Raw genomic sequence first — 14,016 nt, forward strand, 5'->3', positions numbered from 1 at the left:
TACTACAGGTAAGCCTACCCTAAAATCTTGAACTAATACCTATATGTTATCAATAGCTACTGGTTTATAATGACACTGTAATTCAATATAATAATGATAGTGAATACTCTTAGTATACAGATTTTTAAAATTGAAAGCAGGATATATAAAATATTCTGGAGTAGCTAATGCAATATCTCAAATAATTTTTTAAATCAATATCCAAACCATTTTTAATTCAACAATTTTAATGCATTAAAAACACATGGAAGGGGCCTCCCTGGTGGCGCAGGGGTTAAGAGTCTGCCTGCCAATGCAGGGGACACGGGTTCGAGCCCTGGTCCAGGAAGATCCCACATGCTTCAGAACAGCTAAGCCCGTGCGCCACAACTACCAAGCCTGCGCTCTAGAGCCCGCGAGCCACAACTACTGAGCCCACGTGCCACAACTACGGAAACCCACGCTCCTAGAGCCTGTGCTCTGCAACCAGAGAAGCCACCGAAATGAGAAGCCCACGCACCGCAACGAAGAGTAGCCCCTGCTCGCCGCAACTAGAGAAAGCCCGTGCGCAGCAATGAAGACCCAACGCAGCCAAAAGTAAATTAAATAAAATAAATAAATTTATTTAAATAAATAAATAAATAAACAAAAACGTGGAAGATATAGGAATTTAAATTCTGAGCCTTACTTTGTCTTCTGTAAAATGAGAATAATAATCCCTACACTGTAAACCGGTGATTAGGATTAAATATAGTAATTTATACAAAACGCCTACTTCCTATTAGGGTGCAATGCTGACTTGTTATTATTATCAATAAAAGCTAATATGTTGGCAAAATTATGGAGACAGTGAAAAGCTCAGCGGGTGCTAGCGGCATGGGAGAAGGGAAGAATGAATGGTGGAGAACAGAAGGTTTTTAGGCAGGGAAACTATTCTGTATGATAGTATAGTGGTAGATACGTCATTATACATTTGTCAAAACCCACAGAATGTACAACACTGAGAGTGAACCCTAGCGTAAGCTGTGTGCTTCGGCTGACAATGATATACTGATGTTGGTTTGTCCGTTGTTACAGATGTGTCACACTGACACAGGATCATTAGGGAAGGCTGTGGCAGGGGAGTGGCAGGTTGAGGCGAAGGGGTAGGAACTCTCTATTTTCAACTCAATTTTGCCGAGAACCTAAAACTGCTCTAAAAAAATAAAGCCTACTAATATTTTTAAAAAAGGATCCCTCCAAAGCTAATATGAACAGAATATTTACTATTTTACAGACTTTATAGATCTGGTGATTTATTTAACCCTTATATCAACCTTATGAGGAAACTAAAGCACAGACTGGTTGAATAACCTCACACAGCTAATATGCAGTAAATAATAGAGCCTGAATTTAAAATACTATACTAAGCGGCTTATGAATTAAAGAACACTTCCAGGGAACAATGCATAAAAATATTAAATAACAGAAGCAATGGTGATATTAGGAATAACTGAGTTACAGCCACAGAGCTATATCCAAGGGTTCAGAAATCTGATAATTCCCCAGCCTAATTCAAAATCAGTAAGTCCAACCTAATTCAAAATCAATTATTGGAGTATTTCTAAATAACATACCTAAAATTGGTGGATTCAGATCCCCTCTATTTTGGGAGATCAAATGAAAAGGGTAATGAGTTTTGAAAACCACTTCTCAAAATACTTTGGTCTGGCTATTCTTATTGCCATTTTACCAAAGAGAAAACTGAGGTTATGAGAGATGCAACAATTCACCTTGGCTAAAATCTTTTGTGGATTGAGACAGGGTATAAATAAAATAGGTAAGCGGTTCCCTGAAGATTAGCAGGTTAGCATCTGAGGGTGCTGTGCTTCATAGTCAGAGCTCTCTTAGGAACTTCTCTTTTTTTCCCTGATCACCACTGGCTCCAAGCACAGTTGTGTGTATCGAGTTGCAGTCCCACATGCATGTGCCTCTCCCAGATCACATCAACTCCAATATAAAATAAAGAAATTAAAGAAAGTATCCTCAATTCAACACAGTAGTCCCACGGGGCATTCAGACTCCACAGAAGTTTGAAGACATGAAGGGATTTCTCTCCCAGCAAAACAACCAACTAGAACTTGAATATCACAAATCCCTACTATGAATAGTCTCTTGGTGATCTTGTTGCAATGCTTGGCATTCTCTCATATATTCTCATTCTTTTCCTCCTTTCTCAGACCCTCCCTCTATTTTTTAATCACCCTATTTGCCACTTATGCCAAGTGATTTAGCTCTTTTCAGCTCCTATTCCCGATTCTACTCAACATTTCACAGAGTAGGTGTTGGATGAAGCTTTGAAAATATATTTGTTTGCAAGTCACCTTTTCTAACTCAGGATTAAAAGTTAACTTCTCGATTTCTATCTGGTGGTGGTTTTTTATTTCTCCAGTTACATATTCATTTAAATGTTTTACAAACAGTAGAGAAAATCAGCCTAATGAATGTATTCTAATTGTCTGTTACACTCCAGTTGTGAATTTTTTTTTAAAGTGTGTTTTAGGCTGAGAAAAGCATTTTTTAAAAAAATATTTGGGGGAAGGATTAAAATTTACTGGAAAGTTAAAGAACCATTCTCTGTGTGTATTAAAAGTCACTCTGGGGCAGGTTTTAGGAGTCTATTAATATCTGCAGCACGTGGTTGTATGCAGCAAGTTTTCATTCCAAGATAAATGTTAATGGAGCGCCAGAATATGCCCTGTTGGGTCCTGATGCTGAATTTTAGAGTGGTGATGTGTGAAATGACACGTAAATTAGGTTAGAAGCCAAAGTTTGCAAAACATTGCAATTTGTTGATTACATATGTCAAATTCCAATGTGAAAATCTGTTTTGTCATATATAGTAACAAAAACTGGCTCAAGCTTAAAATGGTCTGATAGCACCCATCATACAAAGCCTCCCTACTAAATACTAAATAACCCAATTGAACACAAAGCCTGTGAAAGAAAGTTCCATCTCTTCATTTTGAAGAGATTACTTTAAAATATTTGACTCAATCTTACTCAAGTGGGCTAAAAATATATCAAAAAAAACAAAACAAAACACCACATAATCCAACAGTGATGAAAACTCATTTTAAAAGATGATATCTGACTGGTTTCATTAAAAATCAACATACTTGTCTTTAAAAATTGATTCTCATAATTAATTCAACAACTATCTTTGCTTTATTAATAACCAGAATGGAAATGTGAATATAAAATATAAATGTAAAATAAGAAAATATCCAAGAAATTTTTTACATTTTAACCTAACCCATATATTGTAGCAGTACATAGTAGGCACTCAGTAAATATCTGTTGAATGAATAAATGATTAGATGAAAGACTATGAAGATTAAATGTCTTATTAGTCATAAGTGCCCATAGGATCATTTTTTTTCTTATCAATAGGCATTTATTTTTCACTCCCTCTACATAAGCAGTGTGTCGTTGAGAACAGAATGAAATGTGGGACCTGGTCTCTCTCCTCAAGGAACTTAGAATCTCATTTGTAGGAAAAATGTAAAGATTTTATATTTTTAGAATTTCCTCAAGTGAGTATAGCAGATAATCTGCAGAAAACAATTCCCTGAAGAGCATGAATAGTGACTACCCTCTGGATGGGTTCACTTTGTCAGTCTGGTAAAACAATGATCACAGACATCTATCTTTCTATAGATGGCAAGTTCCACATGTGTGTCAATGGCCAGATGAATTTTGTCCTGGTGGAAAGATTTAGGACCACTCAAACCACACTGCCATTGGTCTGCTCAAACCTGGGATGTTAGTATTATTCAGTGCTCATCCTTGTCTATCCTTTGGAGAAATCTCCTTTGCTCCCAGGGTTTCCACTAGCCTCTGTTTGCTGATGATTCTCAAATCTCCATTTTCAGTACAGACTTCTCAACTGAGCTCCAGATCCAAACACCTCATAGATGGCTCCACTTGGATACCCCACAGATATCTCTAATTAATATTCCTAAAACAAGTTCAGTTTAAGATATTAGGTTCACCAGGACAGAAGAAAGAGGAGTGACTACTAATGGGTAAAATGTTTCTTTTGGGGGTGATGAAAATATTCTGGAATTAGTAGTGATGGTTGTGCAACTTTGTGAATATCGAAAGGCACTGAACTGCATATTTTAAAAAATGGATTTTATGGTATATGAAATACATCTCAGTCATAAAAAAGAAAAAATATAACCCAATCTGCTTCTATGTCAAAATTCCCTGTTACGTTCTTGAAAGGAGCAGTTATTTTCCCCAGCTGTGAAGGTTATAGCTAAATAGGGACAAGGATTCAAGCAGATCGTAACTACTGAAGGAAGACTAAAGATCATTTTGCAAATAGACTGGGATGCTTCAATGCAAAGAAAATATCCTATTCATTTTCCTGTGTTCTTTCTTTCTTTTCTTTGAGTAGGTACTCAAAATAAGTATCTTCTGAACGAAAGAAAAGATTGAGATTTCTGTCAATAATGGGAAATGACATAATACACCATTAAATACTCGTGCTGAAATCTTAGGGTGGGTACCAAGTCTGTTGTTTCATTGTGTTCCTAGTGCCTAGTTCTATGCCTAATGACAATAACAATAATAATGATACAGTCCAAATAGTAATAACGGACAATCAGTAACTCTTTTTGAATGAATAAAGCTTAAAATTCATGCCGCACTGACTCTCTTTTCTTCACCCTCCCCATTTAGTCTGTCACCAAGCTCTACAGACACCCTATCTGCAGAAAATCTGACTTTTTCTCTTCATCATCATTGTGCTATCTGGATCTTGTCCTCTCTTCCTGGATTACTATCCTAATTTTCTCTATGTACTTTTCTCCAATTTCATAAATTTGTAATATTATGAAACTAAAAATAATTTCATTAAAATTAGACTCCCAGTTGGTTTCCCTTAGCTCAAGACTTCTACTCTTCTAATCCCATCTCTGCTGCAGCCCGAGGGGTCTAAAATTCAAATGAGATCGTGTTTGTTTCTTTTTTTTTTTTTTAATATTATTTATTTATTTGGCTGCATCAGGTCTTAGTTGCGGCACGTGGGCTCTTCGTTGAGGTGTGCAGGCTTCTCTCTAGTTGTGGTGCATGGGGTCAGTTGTTGCACGGTGCAAGCTTAATTGCCCCGCAGCACGTGGGATCTTAGTTCCCGGACCAGGGATTGAACCCGAGTCCCCTGCATTGGAAGGCGGATTCTTAACCACTGGACCACCAGGGAAGTCCCTCGTGTTTGTTTCTGTTTAAAGTTTTCAGTGATTCTCCATTGTTTACAAATTATAATGAGAGTGAAATTCCTCAGAACACCTACATGACTCTTGGCCTTGACCCTGACAGCTCGTACACCCATCTTCACTCTATAAACTTTCCTGGTGCCCCTTGCTCCCAGATAGTATTGACAGTTATCTCCTTATGCTCTCACTCCATCCAATACACACTCCTGTGATGGGATCTGGAAGACACCACCATACTTATATAAAACCTGTCCCCATGGCTACACTTAAAGCCCCTTGAGGTCTGGAATCAGGCTTAACATAAAATCTGCAGGCTGGTAGTGTGTCTTGTGGAAAAATCAAAATTCTTAGAGATGGCACTCTGATTCCACTAGCTCAGCAGTTTAGCTCTTGTATTGTACTCTACAAAGGTATACAGTATCATATATAATGGTTTAGTAACCCTTAAAAAATACTTTAAAGATACTTCAGTAACACTTAAAAAATGAGTCAATGCAAATTCCTTTCCTTCTTCTCGTCCTCTGTTGCTTCCTCTTCAGGATTTTACTACGATCTTTCCCTTAGAGAAGAAACTGTATTGTGTAGGAAAAGAGCAACATTCATATGAGAGGGTTTCCCAGCCTAATTATACTGACGGAGTGTGGCAAGGCAGTTATTTTAAACTGACAGTAATTTGGGGGTCACTTGTAGATTTGGGTTATTCACATTATCTCCAAGTGTGAATCCTCTTTAGTCATTGCAAGTTGACTACATTTGTTTATGTCTCTATTTGACTCTTTAAAATTAGTCACTTAGTGACATTGCCTTGGGACAAGATACAGAATCCAAACGTCAATTAATAATCAAATACAAATACAGCCAAGACAAAATAACATGGAGATAAAATACTGCGCTTAATAGTAAGTTCTGTCAGTGAAGATGATATTTAATAGAGAGTTCGTGAAACTCAGAGTTATGATGAAATTTGTCAGAAGTAGGGCTTCTGTGTGTACTATACAATCCCTTTCAGTGGGTACTTGATGTGAATTTCTTAGTGTATTTTCCAAATCAAGATTTTGAATGGGATGAACAAGAGTATTCAGTTTTAAGGCTGATGATTCTTTACTAATTCACCGATTAAATAAAAATTCGCCAGGAGAAGGAAAGTTGGCAATTATCACTCTCACTTTAATTCAGTGATTCCATATTATGTCATTCCCATTATTGACAGAATCCTCAATCTTGTATTCTTTCATTCAGAAGATACTTATTTTGAGTACCTACTCAAAGAAAAGAAAGAACACAGAAAAATGAATAGAATATTTTCTTTGCATTGAAGCGTTCCAGTCTACTTGGCAAATGATCTTTAGTCTTCCTTCAGTAGTTAAGATCTGCTCCTTGTCCCCGTGTAGCTATAAGCTTCACAGCTAAGGAAAATAACTGCTCCTTTCAAGAATTTTGGACTGGTTCCGCCTTTATTTTTTTATTTATTTATTTTTTTTAAAAGCCCATTTCCCAGGCCATGTTGTAGACCAGCTACATCAGAATCTGGGTTTGGACTTAGGCATCAGTACTTTTTTTTTTTTTTTTTAATTTTATTTATTTATTTATTTATGGCTGTGTTGGGTCTTCGTTTCTGTGCGAGGGCTTTCTCCAGTTGCGGCAAGCGGGGGCCACTCTTCATCGCGGTGCGCTGGCCTCTCACTATCGCAGCCTCTCTTGTTGCGGAGCACAGGCTCCAGACGCGCAGGCTCAGTAATTGTGGCTCATGGGCCTAGTTGCTCGCGGTATGTGGGATCTTCCCAGACCAGGGCTCGAACCCATGTCCCCTGCATTGGCAGGCAGATTCTCAACCACTGCGCCACCAGGGAAGCCCATGGTTTCGCCTTTAATCGGAGAAAATTTTATAAGACCCACCAGTTGTGCAAGGGTAACATATCCAGTTGAGATGGCTGCTGGTTTTGCTCAGATCTTACACTCGCTGGACCCAGGAACTCAGTCCTTGTCTTATTCTCCATACAAAAAAATTCCTGCTTTCATCCCTGTGTTCACTAGTTCCCATTTCACCCAGAGTTATGGTTCCCACTTGTCTCTCTGTAGTCCCTCCAAGTGTTGGAACATTGCCCAATCCCAGTCCTGACTACAGGATCACCAGATCTCATGGCCAGCCCTCCTACAGGAAGTTGGCCTCTGTTGATTGTCTCCTCTTGTTTTTCCTAGTTCTGGCTTCAGCATAGCCAGGCTACCTTTCTAATGAACTGCCTTTGCCCTCATTGCCTGTCGCTGAAACTTTCCAGATCAGCACCCTGTCCTGAGTCTCTCTGGTCTGAGGGTGTGCAGGGGCCAAGCCTTCCTTTAGTTGGAGAAAATGCAAAGAGTCCTACAGATCAGTCGAGGGAAACATCAAATCAGGCTTGTTGGCGGTACCGCTCTGTACCTCATATGTTATGGAGAGATGACTAGTTCCCTACAAGAGCAGGAATTTGAAGTATCCAGTTTAGTTGCCAGTGATCACTGCCCGCCCCAAATTCCCTGGTTCTGATCCTGGTATCTTGTTGCTACTGTAAGCGTGTAGAAGAGCCATCTAGAGAAAAATGGATGGCAGACAGAAAGAAACCATGTGACAAAGCTGAAGACCACTTGCTTCTCCAAAGCAGCTTGAATCTTCCTGCCTGGGCTGCCAAGTGAAGGATGTGATTAATGAAGAGATGTCAAGGAGATAACTCTTCCTAGCCAGGAAGAGTGGGAAAGGATTTTTTTTTTTTTTTTTAGAATTATTAGAGGTTGAGTGGAAGGAAAGCAAGAAAAAGGAGCTTGTCGTGGTTGTTAAAGTGCCAAGAAGAAATAGTTGTGCCATCATCAACCAAAGTACGGACCCTCCCCACCTGCATCTTTCAGCACCTACCCCTTCCTGCTCTTCCGGTGGAGCTGCCAGCTATCTCCCCTGTTATAAATAGCAGCACAGATGTTGACAGAAAAATGCTCCCTTAATTACCATACAAACTGCTCTACTTGAGTGAACCGTTTAAAGCAGCCTCCAAAGGAAGTTCACTCAAGCAATTCCGCAGATTACAGCTAATGAACAATATTTCCCCGCACCTATTTAGTGCTCATTAAAATGTAAAAGCCTTTCATTTTAAACAGACGCACAATAAATAATTCCTCTCTCCCTCTCTGTCTCTGAGAGGCTTGGATAGAAGCAGGGAGATCAGGGCTGGGCTCGGGGGCGGGGGCAAGAAGAGAGACAAGAGGCGGAGAAGGGGGGATGGGGGACGAGAGACCCAGTAAATAGCTGGGGGCTCATTAGCATCCCAGGAAGCCACAGCTTGTCTGGTAGGAGGGATATCTGTGTTTGGAGTTCAACAGACAGATCCTGGGACCCACTCATCCAGCACAGGCAGCCAGCCATGAACGAGGACAGCAGACAAAGCTACCCCAGGCAATCCTGGGAGTCAGAGAGGGGCCAGCTCAGCCTAGAGCCAGGCTGGGTAGAGCCCTTCAGAAGTAATAAATTACCAGTGCTGTGTTTCTTCAGCTTATCCTGTGTTTATTTTTTGTCCTCATTTATTTTTAGGCTTGAGGTTAGAAGATGAATATCAGATAAACCTTGAGAGGCTACTTGTCGCAAGTGGGAACAGAGAGAAGCTATAAAATGTTTTTTTTTTGTTGTTGTTCCTAAAGGGCCTTATACCACCACCTTTAGTATTTCTATCACAGAACGCATATCGCACAGAAGATGGAGGCATTCTTCGTGTATTGGAGTGAGCTGGAAGTGGAGGATGGTGGTAAATACGGCAGATTTCTGGAGGACTGTGTCTGGTCCTTTTGAGATAAACAGCAAAGGAAAGAGGACCAGGGACTTGGTGAAATAGGTACCTTGAATGGATTTATGAAAACTCTGCTTTATACACAAAAATCTTTCCCCCTTTAACAGAGCTGTTAATCCCAGAGATTGGTGGGACCAAAGTGATGCAATACGTTTGTGGTGATGCATGTACAGTAGGGGAAGAAGCCCGAGAAGATCCTGTGTCACCAAATCAGCACACATATGAAATTGACATGTGTAATGAGCCCTCTCAAACTCCAGTCACCTGGCTGGATCACGTGTATAACAGTAAAGGGACTTCATAGTCAGGGCTAACCAAGATATTTCTTTCTTGTTTAATTCTGTCTTTCTTTTTCCTTTTTTTAAAACTATGGACAAGGGATTTTGATTCTGTTAAGGAATATTGTCTTTCTAGCCAAAATTGACAGTACACCTTTCAACTTGAAATGGTTATTTCAAGTCGAAAGAATGACTGAAAACCCCCAGCTTTTGTTCTAGAAGGCATGCATTTATTCCACAACTATTGAGTGCCCAAATATCATGCCACATGCAGCGGCTACAGAAATGAATAAAAGATGTTTCTGCGAGGAACCCGCAGACCTAGAGAAAGTCATCGCACTGTTACAGTAATATGGGCAAAGAGTGCCGTAGAAGCTGGGGTAGGTGGGAGGTCTAGGATGCTACATGAGACCTTGACATTTCACACTGCAACTGGCAACACTGTTGTATTCTTATTCCAGAGCTAGGCAAATACTGGTTGATTCTTGGGACCATTTGATTCACAGAAGCTAAATGTTTGTTAGGAAGTGGCAGGCAGGTTTGCGGGGACGGGGATGCAAAGGTACACTGGAACCTGTTCAGTGACATGAAGAAGGCACTGGGAAACAAGAATTAAGTCTGTACTTGGCTTTTAACTAAGGTCATTTGAAAATGGTCTTCAACACCCATCTCATTTGCTTTTTTATGCCTGCCAATTTAGTGTTGTATTCAAAGTGATTAATTAGTTTGTAGTGAAGGTTTATTAGGTAATCTTTCTGTCAATCAAAAATCACTAGAGTCTCAGGGCAAAATAAAGAGCACCCAGAAATTTTATAAGAATGGAGAATTTACCTCATTATTGTATTAAAAAGTAAGCACAATCTTAAAATGTGAGAGTATATGGAGGAATTAATGTGGATATTACTAAAGTTGACAAGAGTTATCTGGCTCTCTTGAATATTTATGGCTCCTTTTCTATTAGGACAAATTTATTTCCAAAGTATGAATCCTTCATATTTTTTCTGACTACTGACTTAAACATAGAGTATTTTCACTTTTCTTCTCATTCAGATCCATAAAAATGTGAGAAACGTATTGTAATAGAGTAAAATACTTGCTTAAAGCTATGTTATATTGATACCTTAAACCAAGGTAAATAGAGGGGATAATAATATTTCTAGGAATCAAAGATGTTACCCCAGTTAAAAGTATATTCACATTATGCTACAGACCCAGAAGCTGATTTCCTAAATGACAGACCATTATATATATTTTTTGTTTTCATTGTATATGTATGTAATTAATTTTAATTTATTACCGTTAAAAGTTTTACTACAATGATATTTGATACTGCTTCCTTGACAATACTTGAAAGTCATTTAAGGAATTTTAGGAAAATTGGTAGTAAGTATCATTACTTAATTTATCTGTTTATACAAGAATAATTATATCAGTGTAACATGCAGTGTAGATAGTGAACAGAAGATGAAAACTATTCTTTGGGGGCTTTTTTGTTTAGACTGTTAGCAGTTTCCCTCTACCTACGACTTTACCAAATACAAAATTAACAGGTTTTTTCTCCTAACAAATATCAATACGGCCAACCCCCCCAGTCTAATACACAGTTAGAACTTAATAAATACTAAATATGATTACTATAGTTTTAACTAGTTTTTACTGACAAAAAGTATCTTTAACCTAAAAAAGCTGTGTTTAATTGAATTACAAACTGCAACAATGTATTGCTGATAACATTGGGAAGATGAAATTTTTTAATGCTAAAATGTCATAAGCATTTCAGCATTATTTGACTAGTCTTTACAATGTTATTTTGCCTCTTTGAGTTAGCGTGCACGTTAGTGGGTCTTTATGGAACAGACTACCTGAAATGTTGCAAAAGTATCTCAGAAGAAGAAAGAGCTCTTAGGCTGACCGTGGGCATAGAAAAAAAAAAAAAAATCAATAATCAAATTTGAGAATCAAAAACACAAAACACTACACTGCAGTCTTAATTCTGACGGGTTTAGTCTCTTTTTTCCAGTGCAACAGAGTGAGCAGTGGTTAGAAAAGGAAAAAGACAGCAGGATATATACATATACACAATGTTTAACTAATGCAAATTAATAATTCACAGCCCAAATTGTGTTTTTAAATTTTCCAGGTAAGGACCAACAAACGGTAAATGGCATCATATCAGAAACTGGGATATAGCCTCAATCACCTTTAAATTCCTCCAAATGCCTACATTTAAAAAAGAAAATATATTTATTTCACTGATTTACAAGGACCCCTATAAATTTAGATATAGTTTGGTCTGGGAATTGTAAATTTAGTCTCAGGTGGGCTCCACATTCAGCCTGAAATGAATCTGCAGAGAGAAGGTCTGAGTGCTACAAATGCAGTGGCTCTAGGGGAAATTCGTTAGAGATCATTCTGAAAGTCAGCCCTGCCTGAAAGATAAAAGACTCCTCCCCCTGCCAAATCAAAAACAAAAGCACAACCTCAACCCACGTTGTGTTCGAATGATTTTTCTTCCTCTCAGACACCACACTTCAATTTCATATTTCTCATATTTGCATTTCCTTCCACATTGTTGATTTTCAGAAAAGCGGTTGGAAGCCATTTAGAGTTCTGATTTTCTGTATATGACGTGAAATGGCAACACTGTGTGTCTTGGTGCGTTGAAGGAAGAAAGAGGAACAAAAATTGTTCCTCTATCCTACGTGTCTCCTTTGCCAGGCCCCGTCATAGAGAAGCAAAGGAGTTGTGTAGCTGAGCTTCTTCAGAAGGATGTAATGACAGCGTGTGGTCCATGGGCGCGCGGGGGAGAGGCCACCTCGCCCCGCCCGCGCGAGACGGATGATACTGACGGCGACTGAACACACGCATGCTGCCTGAATTGTGAACAACAGATTTGTCAGTGTGTGACAGGCTGACAGCCCCGCTCCCAGCTGCTTGTCCGCTGCTGTTATATCAGTACCTTGTCTAAGTATTCAGCAAAGAGGCAATCTGCTTCCTCCCGGCGTGGGAGGCAGGTTGCCAGTTAAAAAACCAGTATTCGCTTCAGGCAGCAGTGCCGGAACGCATTGAAAATATGCAATCTAAACCCCTGTGTGCCCCCTCAGGCAACACAGCACAGGCCTGGGAAGCTAAATCCTCCAGATTAGGTTTGTAAAACAAAGAAGAGAACTCAAAATGAGACCCATGCTGGCAAAACATCGTAATTTAGCCTCCGTTAAGTGTCTCAGCGGACACTTGGTCGTGAAAGAAGAAACGCCCGGCACTGAGTGAGGCTGAATTGAAAGTCTCCTCTGGTTCCTGCTTGTGCAGTGTTATTTGGGGGATAGTTGAAAGTGTGTCAGTGAAAATCTACCTTATAGCCCATAAAGCCGCCAAAGTTAGTGATGAGGATTAAAAGTTCTCACCGACTAGTCAAACTATGTTGATATGATGGCCAATCAGTAATGAAATATTTAACAATGTAAAAATTCTAGAAATGTATTTACTAGACTCTCTATTAGGCATTGTAAAGACTATTAAGTATACAAAAATGTTTACTATAGTTCTAAAATCTATAGAAATGGATCAGAAAAATTAGAAAGGAAGTTACTAAGGAATTGTACACATTATTTTTATGTCTAAGAGAAGGAATGAAATACATTATGTTAAAGGGAGAAAAGTAGGAGAAGCAATGAATTTCAGAGAAAATTGCCAATTTGCTCTGGATAGTATGGATGTATTTTTCAGAAATTAGAGCACCACTTAACTGCTTTGATGAAATGCCACAGTACTGGCGTGGCTGTCTCCAATATTTTGTGTCTAAAAAGTGAGAACCCAACAGGACTCATGCCATAGTCTTTAATGGCTCCTTCGGAGCTGTTAGGACTGTCAAGCCATTAATAAGCAGTATTTAAGAGTCCCTAAAGACACATTTGCACAACAGTCCCCAAGGTCTTAGGGAAGGCTATTATAGTCTGTTGGATCAATAATTATCATCATTTCACTCAAGTCCACTGCAAAGTGAAGAACTGGCTATGGGGTCTTCTGGCATCCTTTCCTTGGGTCCCCATATGGTGGTGTAGGTCTTGGTAAGTTTCCAATGGCTTTGCCCTTCAGCATCCCTGGAGGCCCAGGTCCTACCTCCCATCATATTCATTTGTTTTGCCATTTGTAAGACTCAGGAGATGCCAACATCCTTTTAAGTTTGAGGCACCCTTACCAAACACAATCTTTAATTTGACAAAGAAAATTTATTTATTTATGTTGACAAAAAAAAAAAAAAGTAGTAATAAAAGCTATGTTAGAAAGCATTCATAAACATTCAGGTAGAAGTGCTGTACATATTTTATTTCCTGCTAAAACTTAGCCCAAATATTTAGTTATATGTGACTAGTTGAATAAATTATTGCACATCTTTGCAAAGGAATGCTCTGCGGCCTCTAAAACTGGCATTTTAGGAGACATAAGAAGATGTTCCTGATATTCTCAAGTGAAAAAAAGCAGCTTACAAACCTATAAGGGAAGTTGTGATGGTTTAAAAAATTATGAACTATTAATTAGATAGATAGATAGATAGATACAGATATATAGATATGGATGGATGGGTGCCTAGAAGGATACATACTACACTCCAAAAAAATGGATGTAGAAAGTAAGATGTAGGAGATTTTTGGGTTTTTCTTTGTGCTTTTCTGTATTTCTGAAATTTTTCTC

General features: G+C 38.8%; 1 protein-coding gene across 1 annotated transcript in view; it reads left to right on the forward strand.

Moving 5' to 3' along the window:
• Positions 1–14,016, forward strand: part of LOC309644475 (uncharacterized protein) — a 117,657-nt gene that overhangs the window by 70,059 nt on the left and 33,582 nt on the right. The window lies entirely within an intron of this gene.

The sequence above is a fragment of the Balaenoptera physalus genome, assembly GCF_965194825.1.
Source record: "Balaenoptera physalus genome assembly, chromosome: 1".
NCBI lineage: Eukaryota > Metazoa > Chordata > Mammalia > Artiodactyla > Balaenopteridae > Balaenoptera > Balaenoptera physalus.